Source organism: Mytilus californianus, unplaced genomic scaffold (assembly GCF_021869535.1).
Source record: "Mytilus californianus isolate M0D057914Y unplaced genomic scaffold, xbMytCali1.0.p SCAF_9, whole genome shotgun sequence".
NCBI lineage: Eukaryota > Metazoa > Mollusca > Bivalvia > Mytilida > Mytilidae > Mytilus > Mytilus californianus.
In genome coordinates, this window is record NW_026262745.1 from 82,988,191 (window position 1) to 83,003,662 (window position 15,472).

Genomic DNA, 15,472 nt, shown 5'->3' on the forward strand with positions numbered 1-15,472 from the left:
CAGACTAAAAAATTTCAGAGGTTGAAGACTAAATACCTTAGATAAAAGACACAAAAAATGAAGTTATGCACACAAAAAAATCTATAAGTGGTAAAGTCTGTCAAGTGCTTTTAGTAAAAATTTGTTATTCAAACATACCTACGCTGTTGTTATAACTTATAAGAAAGATGTTTCAGTTGCCCCATATATTTCTTTTTTTTGTGTTGTGGATTTAATTGCTTTTACATCAACATGTAGCCTAAATATATAAAAATAATAGAATCTGAAGCGAAATGATGTGTCAAATATTTTTGTTTTATACGTTTTCAAGACAAAACAGTCAACTCAAACACGCATGAACATAAAAAGGTGTACTTAAATTTCTCTTTTCGATGAGATTTGCCCGTTTTTATGATTTCTTCCAAAAAAACTGTTGCCAGGGGCAGAGATGCAAATTATGCTTTAAAAAGATTAATCTTTTATCTTTGTGTGGAATTTATTTCGGCTGAATTTATGCTTTTGCACAAAAAAGATACACATGTATTTGCACCTACCATAATCCGTGTCTTGAGAAAATTTGTGTTTACAAATATCTCGAAGCTCCATAGTGTAATTTAAGAATATACACGTATAGAAGGTGCAAGAACTCCTAAATTGTGCACATACATTAAATATTTAAAGCCAATAAAAACAGATGTAAACAATTCAAATATACCAATTTGGCCATTTTCACCTTCTCTAATAAAGAGTTTCATCTATTTTGTTTTATTTCAACTGGATATCAGTCTGTGTTTATTATTTCTCATCATGGGTTTTCACTTAGCACTTGCGCTGTGCAATTGTCGGATTTCTAACGAAAGGTAGCATGGTTGAGGTCACTGAATACGGAAAAGCTGTCGTCGAGTTCGCGAAGACAATAATATCAATAGTAGAATATTTAAAGATTTTGATAAAATGAAGGATTTTTTTTAAAAGACAGCCTTTGTACAAGTGTTTTATATTAAAACTTAACGTTTCAAGTATATAAAACATATTCATCTGTTTTGTTAAAATTGAGGTAAATATGACTTTTACTTCAAATTCATATTCCTTAAAAATTGTATTGTCATATGAATCAATGTACATGATTTGTGAATAAAACAAACAAAACACAGTATAATATTAAAAAAGAAGTAAAATAGCAAACATACTGAACTCCAAGGAAAATTCAAAACGGAAAGTCCTTTATGAAATAGCAAAATCAAAAGCTCAAACACATCAAACGAATGGAAAACAACTGTCATATTCCTGACTTGGTGCATGCATTTCCTTATGTAGAAAATGGTGGATTAAACCTTGTTTTATAGCTAGCTAAACCTCTCACGTCGCATAGAATTCCATCATATTGACAACAATGTGTGATCAAAACAAACAGACATGATAGGTAAAAATAGTTTAGGATAAAATGTTTTCTACAAAATGTCTAATAATTTTCGAAAATAAAAAAAATTGTTATAACTTCTTTATTCTTTATGGACACAGAAAGTGGAAATGGTAAAGCAATTTCGATTCATACAATACACTTCCTTTTTAATATAGATAACAGCTGAAACTCTATATATATCAAACACACCGGAAGAACACTACTTCCATCTTTATGCTTAAGTTTATGTAACACATACTATGTATATAACTCCTTTATAAATATTAGATGCGAATATTACAAAACTTTTCTTTTTCCATATCGTTTTTCAAAAATGGCGATCGATTACTATTCAAGTTATCCTTGACATTTGGTTTTATGCTCTTGTTATTTTTGAATTAATTTTCAGAAGCGGACATATTTAAAGCAACAATATCGTATAACCCGTTATCGATTACTTAGGAGTCATACTTTTTGTGTTGAGCTAAAAAAAAAAGTAATCAGGAGGAAGAAAAAGATGGGAGAAAAAATAAGGACAGCGCTCTTCAAAACAAAAACAAAAAAGTAGTCCACAAAACATTACAAAGAAAATTAACAACAACACGATCCATACTGAAACAATATTGTGTTCCATTAGGATGAACAGTTCCTGCTACGTGTGACTTTAACTAGTACAAAACCGATGATAATTTGAAATAGGTGATAAGTCTTTAACAAGGACAGAAAGAATCTCATTATCTTGAAGGATAATGCTATTCACTGAGTCAATACATGTTAAGGATATCGCATTGGACCTACAAATCATGCAGACATGATATTAGCTGTGACAGAAGTTTGCAAACAGAATATTCATCTCTTATAGGTACAATGTAAATTTTAGTCCATTTTGCCAAATGGTCAGCCAGTCGAAATCAAATAAAAAAGCTAACAAGCTACTGACGATGAACTTTTTGTTTTATCGTTTCAACTCGTGCAGCATTTTTCATGATTTTGTCCCTTACATTTTCCTTTTGATTTCAATTGAACTAAGTGTATACTAGTAGGAAATACTCATATGAGCTTCAATGAAGGAAACTTGCATCTTCCACACAAAAAATAACGACGAAATGAACTAACAAAACACACAGAAACTGGTATTGTTGTATTTGAACAGGGTCAGGGCAGTCACAATAGTTTTCTGTCAGTTTGAAGTAAAATTGTGCTATCAATAATAAAATAACATATTATCTCTCGTTTTTTATTTAATTTTTCACTTAATCATGTACATATTATATGTTAATTTGTATTTTAGCACCTGCTTTAAAACTTTCCTTACTGTACGTATGTTATTTTGATTTGTTAAATGTATTTGTTATTCTCATACCGGAGTTTGCGCACGAGATCTTTAATTTAAATAAAAATTGAAAAAAAAATTAAAATTGAAGTATTAAAAAGCACATTCCTTAAAGGAGCATTACTACGAGATATAAAAAAAAATTAAAATACGATTTTTTTTTCTTCAATCATTATTGAAAGTGATATAGTGAAATAATAATTCGCTTTTAGCAGACAATTTGGTTCAATTTTGTCAAAATAAGATAAGAAACATCGCTGATGAATTATTCACTTCTAAGTGAATAATTCGACCTCATTGAATCCGTATTCATGTGACCTTTAATTAAACCCCTTATCTGGAGATGGGTTACGCATGTATTCAGCTATTAAAAGGAAAATAATGTCAAAATTGAAAGTGAAACAAGGAAGAATCATTTCTTTGACTGATTCAATCTACAAAAAAATCATTCTTACACAGGTAAAAACGACGATAAACATACTTTTTAACCTACAGTATTAAATCAAACAGACCTAAAAAAAAATCCAATTGCATGTGGACGGTATCTGTTTATATTTATATTTATGTTTATATCGGGTTATATGTGTTATATGGTACGTTATATTGTTCGTGACATCATCAGTCTGGATCGGTGATTAGTGAGACCGGAAGTTTTAGAATGTCGTCAGGAGCGAAAGAGTGTGGCAGATTTAAAAAGGATTACTTGTTCCTAAATCAGATGAGTTAAGTTGAAACATTTATTAACACTCGCAACTGTTATTTGTTGTACATATTTAATCACCAATGTAAATAATAAATCGATTGATACGTTTACTACTTGTGTTTTACAGTGGTGACATTAGTGTGGATGGAGGGCCAATCGGGCCACTAGCTTTCATTGTGACTGATTCACGTAGTAACAATTTTGACAATAACAGAATATTTGCACAGCCGCCTGATCTTAGAATAGAATATTGTATTGTCCGTGGAGCTACAGTTAATGAATTGAAAGACATTTTCATAGTGTGGACACAAATAGATGTCTCCCAATAATCGTAAAAGTTGCAGTTTGGATAAACGAGTTCACAAAATTTATTAAAAATAAATACAGGAACGTGAGCTAGTATATTCAGGTGTTAAAGGTCTTGAAATATACGAGAAGATATTAGAATTTAAAGCAGATGTTAAAGAAAATTACCAAATGCTTTAATCGGTTTTATAGCTGTGCCACCAATCAGTTTTAAGAAATAAAAGGAACACTGTTTTTAGAATAAGAAGTTGACAGTTTCAGAGATATCGGACGATGATCTGCTGAAGTTTCAAAAGGATTTAGAAAAGGAGGTTGAGCTGTTAAATGAAAAAATAATTTTTGGAAATTGTGAAAAACAGTCAGGCACACTTTCTTGGCACAGATCAGTTTGCAGGCTTGGAAAAGTAAAACGAGGTAAAGTATCAAAAAGTATATAAAAACTATTTTCGAGAATTGTATGACGGAACACATGGTACGTCGGATATTAAACAAAAGTGGTTTTCACAGTTAATTATAGCTATCAGAGCTGAAATCAGTTATAAAAAAGCGGAGGCTTCACAATTGTCAAGTGATATACTAGCGGGTAGTTCGGTTGCAGAACATTCACAGTCAGAGGATAGTGACAAGGAAGACTCTTTGGGATTTTTAGAGAAGACAGTTAATGTAAGAACTGGAAATGCTATATTGACATTGTATCCTTTTGCTAATCAGTTTTTTGGAACGGTGAGCTTTTGCCATCACTTGGCGTAAGTCGACCGTCGTCCGTCGTCGTCTGTCGTCGTCCGTCGTCGTCCGTCTGGTGTAAACTATTTCAAACATCTTCTCCTCTGAAACTACTGAACCAGTTCCAACCAAACTTAAGCTGAAAGATGCTTAGTGTATCGTTTTATTTACTGTTTCGTCAAATAACATGGCCGCCATGGCTAGAAATAGAACATAGGGGTAAAATGCAGTTTTTGTCTTAAACTCAAAAACCATAGCATTTAGAGCAAATCTGACAGGGAGTTAAAGTGTTCATTAGGTTAAGTTCTATCAGTCCTGAAATTTTCAGTGGAATCTGATAACCCATTGTTGGGTTGCTGCCACTAGATTGGTAATTTTAAGGAAATTTTGCAGTTTTCGCTTATTATCTTGAATATAATTAATGATAAAGATAAACTATGAACAGCAAAAATGTTCAGCAAGGTAAGATCTACAAATAAGTTTATATGATCAAAATTGTCAATTGACCCCTTAAGGGGTTATTGCCCTTTAAGGACAATTTTACACAATTTTTTAATCATGTTTTATAACTTTGAAAAATCTTCTTCTCTGAAACTACTTAACCAATCCCAACCAAACTTAAGCTGCATGATTCTAAAGGTATACGGAATAAAGTTTGTGTTTTATTTTCTGTTTAGTAAAAAAACATGGCCGGCATGGCTAAAAATAGAACGTAGGGTTAAAATGCAATTTTTGGCTTATATCTCAAAAACCAAAGCATTTAGAGCTAATCTGATGAGAGGTAAAAATGTTTATTAGTCCAGGATCTGTCAGCCCTGAAATTTTCAGATGAATCTAAGAATCCATTGTTGGATTGCTGCCACTTAATTGGTAATTTTAAGGACATTTTGCAGATTTTGGTTATTATCTTGAATATTATTAATGATAAAGATAAACTGTAAATAGCAAAAATGTTCAGCAAAGTAAGATCTACAAATAAGTTCGATGACCAAAATTGTCAATTGTCCCCTTAAGGAGTTATTGCCCTTTAAAATCAATTTTTAACAATTTGTTCATTTAGTTTGCTTACTTTAAAAAATCTTCTCCTTTGAAACTGCTGAATCAATTTCAGCCAAACTTGGGCTGAATGAGTTTCAGAGTATCTAGTATAAATTTTGTACTTTATTTTTTGTTGTACGTCAAGAAACATAGCCAATATGGCTAGAATGAAACAAAGGGGTAAAATGCATTTCTTTGATTTTGAAGAAAATATGACAGATACAAAGAACATTTCAATGGAAGTTTTAAGCCATTCATTATTATATATTGAAAAGCAAAAATAATCATTGATGAAAGATTTAAGCAAAAAATTACAGCTGAGCGATTCAGGCTCTTGAGAGCCTCTTGTTTTATGTTTCATTTAAGGTATTAAGAAGTATATATTTAAACTTTTTCAATACAAATATATTTGGACAATAATTTGTTTTCTTATATATTTTGCTAAAAACAAACTTAACCTAGACATTTGTTGAAATAACCTAAAAATGGTGGAGAATGAAGACGCAGGTCAGCAGGGCGCAAAAACTAAGAGACCAGTTGTTATGCCAGACGTCTTTACAGGGGAAGAAGAATGGACAGATTGGCGTTTCCAGTTTGAAAGCTGTTCATCATTGAACGACTAGGATGATGACTTACATTGTAAATTCATAATAGTTAGATTGAAAGGAACTGCAGGTAAGGTTTTAATCGATCTGGATGATGACACTAAGAAAGATTGGATTAAATTGAAGGCAGAAATCAGTGCAAGGTTTGACACAACTACAAGGCCTGATCTTTATTAATCAGAGTTGATTGGAAGAAGGAAAAAACCTTCGGAAACATATTTGGAAATGGGTAATTCAATCAGAACCCTGGCACGTAAGTCATATCCATCCTTATCAAATAATGTCCGAGACGAATTAGCCAAGAATCAGTTTTTAAGGGGCCTAGATAAGACAGAATTAGTTTTGAAAGTAAGATATGCTACTGTGGATTCATTTATTTTCGTAGGTACCAATTTTCGTGGATTGAGGAATGCCTGTATTTTCGCGGATATTTGATTTCGTGGTTTTACCAAAGTCTGCATACAAACCTATAGAAAATTTGCAATTCGTTGAACATTTAAATTCGTGGTACACCTGTACCAAATAATTACACGTAAATTGGTATCCAACGAATAATAATGAATCCACAGTAATCAAAAAACGCTTGATGAAGGTATAAGAATGACGTTAGAGTGGGAAGCGGTGGAGAAAGAAGTTAAGGATACAAATACAATGTCAGAACATAAAATTTTGGCCACGATGACAGAAGAAACAGGTGCATGTGCAAGTATTAACCAGTCACATACGGACAAGCTAATTGGTCTGATGACAGAAATGATGAAACTGATGAAAGAAGACAAAGAAAGAACAGCAGTTTCTTGTAGATATAAACCACGTGAAAGAGGAGGCTATGGTCGAGGGCAGCGAGGGGGCAACCAGAAGGACTTGCAATGTTGGACTTGTTTAGATTTTGGCCATACTAGTAGAGAATGTCATAAAAATAGACAGACAGGACAAGGCGGGAAACCTGGTGGGTGCTGGACATGTAGGAGACCAGGGCACATGAGCAGGGATTGCCGAAACGCCCAGAATTCGAGAAACTAAAAAAGGCTGGTGTGAAGGGTCACACATCAGCCAAAGTATTGGACCCTGATAGAAATTATCCTTTGGATGTAGATAAGGAAGAAACTGACTGTAACTTGTTTGCAGTGGGAAGATTGAAGGAAGACCGGTGGATATGTTAGTCGATACCGGCTCATTTATACACTGATAAGCGGAACCTTGTGGGAAACTCTGTGCACGAGTGATAGATACAGGTATGCAGAAGGTAGTAGCACTAATGTACCTAGTACACTTGAGTTAGTAAGGCACAGGGTCGTATCAGCAAATGGTGAACCTAACGAGATACTAGGGAAAACACAGCTGAGTATTTGTATAGGACAGGAAGTTGGAAAACAGTCAGTTTTAGTATTTAGTGTCCTGGCACAGGAATGGATCCTTGGGGTCGATTTTATGGGGGCCCATCAATTGATAATTGATTTTGATACCATGTCATTGAAAAAAAATCTGCATAAAGAAAGGATACGCAAATCTTGCGTGTAACATAAAATCTGCAAAAAACAGAAGTGATTCCTGCTGGACATGAAAAGATTATTGACGGGAAACTTGTTGCCAACGGCAGAAGATAGATTATGACGACAAATTATGTCGGTATAATCGAATCAAAATTAAAACAAACAAATGAAAAGCCTGTACTGTTAGCGCGAAGCCTTGTAATGTCCCAAAACTTTACTGTTCTGTTGAGGGTAACACATTTTTCAAGTGAAGATGTGACAATCTACAAAAATACTACTCTAGGGATTTTCTCTACGATTGATGAGGACTTTGATAAAAACATCGGTGTTTGTGGGGCGGTTAACAGTATTGATGACAGCAAGAACACAATTGATATCATTCATGTTGATTGTTCATTAGATCTTAAACAAAGAGAGAGACTTAATTCCCTGTTAGAAGAATATAGCAACATTTTTTTCAAAAGGACCAGCTGATTTTGATCGAACATCGTTGGGGAAACACCACATTGAAACAGGGAGGAGTTGTCCTCTGCGACAGAAAGAAATCAAAGTTCACATCGACAACATGTTACAGGAAGGGATTATTCCGCCATCATGTAGTCCTTGGGCAGCTCTTGTGATTTTAGTTCCTAAGAAGGATGGTAATACTAGATTTTGTATTGATTATCGCCGGATAAAGACAGTCACCAAAAGGATGCATATCACTCTGAGACAGGGTTTGCAAAGTATTACCCGCCCAGGAAAACCCAGGTCCGGGTTTTCCCGGGCTGGGCAATACTCCCAGAAACGGGTAATACTGGGCAATACTGGGCAATATGATTTTTTAAGCTTATTTCAACACAAAATAGTGAAGACTTGTTGTAGTTTCATAGTATTATAGCTAAATATATACATTTTATACAGATAATCATGAGAGTCATTTCTAGAAGATTGAAAATTCAATTTCATTCTCTTCTCCACTAATTCTATGGAGGCAGAATACAAGATTTGCACATTTTAGGATACCTTCCAAGCATTGTTTCAATAATCCAAACTTTGAAAAAAATGCATTTTATTGCAGTGTTTAAGTAAATAAATTTAAATTGCTATGCAATCAAATAGCTGAATAAACACCCTACAGGGTCATGTCATTAATGAAAAGGCTGATTATTGTTATATAAACATATGTGTTCTAATCCTAATCTGAATAATTACTTATTAATTAGTGATGTACATATAAATTATGTAAAAGTAATTTTTCTTACATGTATATCTAAATTTTTCATTCTTGATATTAGTTATATATATTTGAAAAACAATGAATTCTTTGGCTTTATGTTTACAGTTTGACCAATCTAGACAGAAGGGTGATTCAGTAGATTTTAGGAGAATTATTGAGAAAGGCTTTTTCCGTTAATATTTGTCTTATATATGTGTCTTTATGTACACTTGTCTCAGAGTTGCTAGAATAATACTTTTTCAAATGCATACATACACTTGTATTATAAGACTCTCAAACAAGAAAACTTATTTATAAATCAAAATATGTTTATTAATATCTTAAATGTATTGCATTTGTGTTTGATCACTGGATGCTCTTTAAAATTCAGGCCAGTATTTTATATTACCCAGTATTGCCCAGTATTACCCGGTAAAACCCAGTAAAACCCGGGTTTTCCCAGTATTTCCCACTGGGCTTAGCAATACTCATAAAACCCGGGTTTTTGCCAACCCTGCTTTGAGATGAAGAACAGCAATAAACGCGCTGTTTCTTTCCTCTTTGTATGTTTTTTGTTGTGCATTTACTGATTTTGTGTCATGGGTGGAAAGCTTTAAACATGTGTATTTATTTGTTTTGTTGTGACAAAAAAAAATGATCTATTCATATAGACACGAGGATGTGTCTTGCATGGAGGAGGACAATGTTATATGGTACGTTATATTGTTCGTGACATTCATTATCAGTCTGGATCGGTGATTATTGAGATCGGAAGTTTTAGATTGTCGTCAGGAGCGAAAGAGTGTGGCAGATTTAAAAAGGATTACGTGTTCCTAAACCAGATGAGGTAAGTTGAAACATTTATTAATAATCTAAACTGTTATTTGTTGTACATATTTAATCACCAATGTAAATAATAAATCGACTGAAACGTTTACTTATTGTGTGTTACATATGACCGTCGGCAGTCTTCGGAAGACATCTCAATGGTTATTTAGATGACGTCTAGAAAAAATACACACGAAATGTTGCTACATATTATCGAGTCCATGCAATGTTAATTATTTATTTCAGACTTTTTGTAATTTGGATATACGTTTTAGTATGTTATAAATCAAATATGAGAATTTGAGTCAAATCGATGAAGAATGAAATTGACAGCTAATGCCCCTTTAATATCCTCTTATCCAAATAAAATGGGAAAAATCAAAGAAAAAAAAATCAAATTTGGGAATACAATTTTGATTTATATCTTCAATTAAATACTTTGATATGTATTTATAAATATTTTTCTAGCATGAGTTGACAGTTTTTTGCAGTTATTATTCTTTTACATTTTAGGTTATTTAAACGTATTTCATAAAACATACGAATTGAAAAAAATAAGATAATTAAGTTTTTAAATCCTCTCAATGAAGTACCCGTTTATAGCCATTATATTGTTTTGTTTACATTAAGCGAGATTGATATTGATCTTCAGTTCTTTTGTTGATGAATAAACATGAATGATGTAATAAAGTTTCTTCAATTATTCCAAATTTTCAAAAATGCAATATTTTGATAGACAATCGAAATCAGAAATTTTGATTCGCCTACCTTTTCCGTCCCCCATAATGTTCACATAAATATGGACATGCGCAAGTGGCAAGCTGCATAGAACACTGCTTTGCCTTGATGCACAGGGAAGGTAAACTAAAACGTTGTATTCTTCATAGGAAAAATGTAACATGTATGAACACTGTTTAATTGAGCTTGGGCGTTCAAACATATAAACAAGAACGAATTACACATGGTCCAGATAGAGTGAATTGGTATAGGCACGAAATGTGGTGGGGTTTAACCAATGTAAAGTTTGCACAACTCCCTACCCTCCCTTGCCCATTTGAACATATTTCGTACAAGTCAAAATTTTGTTGTTAAAAATAATTCATTAATATTATCTTGGACACACAATAACTAACAACCCCCCTCCCCCCCCAAAAAAAAATAAGAAAAAAAAACATTTTGTATATTTCTTTCAAGCGTTCAATTTTGATTGAAATGATTAAACCTGATATCACTGCAATAAAGCTAATCGATACGCTGCTTTGTAGAAATATCAAGAAAATAAAAACGAGAAATCATCGTTGCTGTTTTCATTTTATTTCAATTTCCATCGATAGGCTTTTGTTGTCTTATTTCAAAATAATTGTTCACAGTATATAAATAAGAAGATGTGGTATGATTGCCAATGAAACAACCATCCACAAGAGACACAAGAACAATAATATAAACAACTATCCACAAGAGACACAAGGACAAGGATGTAAACAACTATCCACAAGAGACACAAGGACAATGATGTAAACAACTATCTACAAGAGATACAAGGACAATGATGTAAACAACCATCCACAAGAGACACAAGGACAAGGATGTAAACAACTATCCACAAGAGACACAAGGACAATGATGTAAAGAACTATCTACAAGAGATACAAGGACGATGATGTAAACAACCATCCACAAGAGACACAAGGACAAGGATGTAAACAACCATCCACAAGAGACACAAGGACAAGGATGTAAACAACCATCCACAAGAGACACAAGGACAAGGATGTAAACAACTAACCACAAGAGACACAAGGACAAGGATGTAAACAACTATCCACAAGAGACACAAGGACAATGGTGTAAACAACTAACCACAAGAGACACAAGGACAATGATGTAAACAACTATCCACAAGAGACACAAGGACAATGATGTAAACAACTAACCACAAGAGACACAAGGACATGATGTAAACAACTAACCACAAGAGACACAAGGACAAGGATGTAAACAACCATCCACAAGAGATACAAGGACATGATGTAAACAACTAACCACAAGAGACACAAGGACAAGGATGTAAACAACCATCCACAAGAGATACAAGGACAAGGATGTAAACAACTATCCATAAGAGACACAAGGACAATGATGTAAACAACCATCCACAAGAGACACAAGGACAAGGATGTAAACAACCATCCACAAGAGACACAAGGACAAGGATGTAAACAACTAACCACAAGAGACACAAGGACAATGATGTAAACAACCATCCACAAGAGACACAAGGACAAGGATGTAAACAATCATCCACAAGAAACACAAGGACAATGATGTAAACAACTATCCACGAGAGACACAAGGACAAGGATTTAAACAACTATCCACAAGAGACACAAGGACAATGATGTTAACAACTTACAACAAGAGACACAAGGACAAGGATGTAAACAACTATCCACAAGAGACACAAGGACAAGGATGTAAACAACTAACCACAAGAGACACAAGGACAATGATGTAAACAACTATCCACAAGAGACACAAGGACAAGGATGTAAACAACTAACCACAAGAGACACAAGGACAATGATATAAACAACTAACCACAAGAGACACAGAACTAACAACAAGATACAAGGACAAGGATGTAAACAACCATCCACAAGAGACACAAGGACAATGATGTAAACAACTAACTATCCACAAGAGACACAAGGACAATGATGTAAACAACTAACCACAAGAGACACAAGGACAATGATATAAACAACCATCCACAAGAGACACAAGGACAAGGATGTAAACAACTATCCACAAGAGACACAAGGACAAGGATGTAAACAACCATCCACAAGAGACACAAGGACAAGGATGTAAACAACTATCCACAAGAGACACAAGGACAATGATGTAAACAAGTATCCACAAGAGACACAAGGACAATGATGTAAACAACTAACCACAAGAGACACAAGGATAAGGATGTAAACAACTATCCAAAAGAGACACAAGGACAATGATGTAAAAAACTAACCACAAGAGACACAAGGACATGATGTAAACAACTAACCACAAGAGACACAAGGACAAGGATGTAAACAACCATCCACAAGAGATACAAGGACAAGGATGTAAACAACTATCCATAAGAGACACAAGGACAATGATGTAAACAACTAACCACAAGAGACACAAGGACAAGGATGTAAACAACCATCCACAAGAGATACAAAGACAAGGATGTAAACAACCATCCACAAGAGACACAAGGACAAGGATGTAAACAACCATCCACAAGAGACACAAGGACAAGGATGTAAACAACTAACCACAAGATACACAAGGACAATGATGTAAACAACCATCCACAAGAGACACAAGGACAAGGATGTAAACAATCATCCACAAGAAGCACAAGGACAATGATGTAAACAACTATCCACAAGAGACACAAGGACAAGGATTTAAACAACTATCCACAAGAGACACAAGGACAATGATGTAAACAACTTACAACAAGAGACACAAGGACAAGGATGTAAACAACCATCCACAAGAGACACAAGGACAATGGTGTAAACAACTAACCACAAGAGACACAAGGACAATGATGTAAACAACTATCCACAAGAGACACAAGGACAAGGATGTAAACAACTAACCACAAGAGACACAAGGACAATGATGTAAACAACTATCCACAAGAGACACAAGGACAAGGATGTAAACAACTAACCACAAGAGACACAAGGACAATGATATAAACAACTAACCACAAGAGACACAGAACTAACAAGAAGATACAAGGACAAGGATGTAAACAACCATCCACAAGAGACACAAGGACAATGATGTAAACAACTAACTATCCACAAGAGACACAAGGACAATGATGTAAACAACTAACCACAAGAGACACAAGGACAATGATATAAACAACCATCCACAAGAGACACAAGGACAAGGATGTAAACAACTATCCACAAGAGACACAAGGACAAGGATGTAAACAACCATCCACAAGAGACACAAGGACAAGGATGTAAACAACTATCCACAAGAGACACAAGGACAATGATGTAAACAAGTATCCACAAGAGACACAAGGACAATGATGTAAACAACTAACCACAAGAGACACAAGGATAAGGATGTAAACAACTATCCAAAAGAGACACAAGGACAATGATGTAAACAACTAACCACAAGAGACACAAGGACAAGGATGTAAACAACTATCCACAAGAGACACAAGGACAATGATGTAAACAACTAACCACAAGAGACACAAGGACAAGGATGTAAACAACCATCCACAAGAGACACAAGGACAAGGATGTAAACAACTATCCACAAGAGACACAAGGACAAGGATGTAAACAACTAACCACAAGAGACACAAGGACAAGGATGTGAACAAGTAACCACAAGAGACACAAGGACAATGATGTAAACAACCATAGGACGACGCACGGCATTCTACAATGAGCAAAACGCATACCGTTAATACAGCTATTAAGGGCCCCGGCATGACAAAACGTGAAGCAGTTCAAACGAAAGGGAAATCTAACTGCCTGATCTGCTAAAATAAAAAAATGACAGACAACAACTAACGACAACATCTGAATTACAGACTTCTGCTTTGGAACAGGCACATAAGAATGAAGCGGAGATAATCATGTTTGTGAGCGCTCAACCCTCCCTTAACTGGGACAGTGGTGTAACTGCCCAACATAAGAACAAATGATAAAAATCTATTGAAATAGGCTTGACTCATCTAATAGGCACGAAAACAATAACTAAAAGACAACAACAAAAAAACCTACAAGGTACCTATTTAAGAAAAATCGTAGTCACTGAAAGCTAGTTCAAACACCATTAAGAAGAATTAAATTCCAAACCTCTTATTCTGGGAAATAAGAATGGTTACTTATTTTTTTCAAATTAAATTCTTAATAAATATACATTCAACTTTTCGAGAGAAAGAAATAACACTTTGTAAAATTTGGTGCGTCCGAAGGATTTTCTAGATTTACGCACCTAATCATCAAGAACACTTAAACCTAAAAATGATTGATAAATTAATTCAATTTACTCCAGTGAGTTGTTCAATGTGTTTTTCGATTGTTTTTTTACTTTCAAACCCGATATATTATAAGTGTTCCTGGTATAAGAAAATACAACTACGCATCTATCTCTAAACTCAATAAACTGAATGCATGTTTATGGTACTGACACTCAGAGTAAAGAAAGTAACGTAAGATACTTCCCTCACGGGTGAAGATTTAACTTAATCAATATCGAAGTCTTGTCCTAGAAAGTGTTTCGGACGTAATCATGATTTGCTTGATGCTACGGAATATCTGTGTCATCGGTAACCATGATATTTAACATCAAAAAACAAGTCTTTCATTCCTCGTTGATGATATCATCAAAATGCGACTAATTACAGGATTTTAAACTGTAAAGAGGATCCCAATGATAGCCAACAGTTGAACAGAGACAACTTACTCTTCAGGAGCACTCGTCTTCACCTGCACTTTATGTTGGGGTTTGTTTTGGCCACTCTTTTGTTTTTCTTTGTATCGTTTTAAGGATTTTTAGTTGCCTGGTTTTGTCATCCATTTTTCTGTTTTTCTTTGACTTATGGTTTCTCGTTTGTACCCTTGGTATTCTCTTTCTTTCTATATAAAGACAGGAATGATTTCGACGAAGAGCTACAAATAAAGAAATACTAAAGCTATAATATATAAAAATTTATCAAGTATTTATCTCATTAAATTTTGTTGATATCAAAGGGTCATGTAACAACTACTAGCCAGTCAAGGACAATAAATAGTCGTTCAGTTTTCATATATATACGTCAAAAA

At 34.2% G+C, this 15,472-nt stretch overlaps 1 protein-coding gene across 1 annotated transcript in view; it reads left to right on the forward strand.

The window, feature by feature from the left end:
• Positions 1–15,472, forward strand: part of LOC127716481 (pleiotropic regulator 1-like) — a 474,697-nt gene that overhangs the window by 309,738 nt on the left and 149,487 nt on the right. The gene's annotated exons all lie outside the window — the stretch shown is intronic.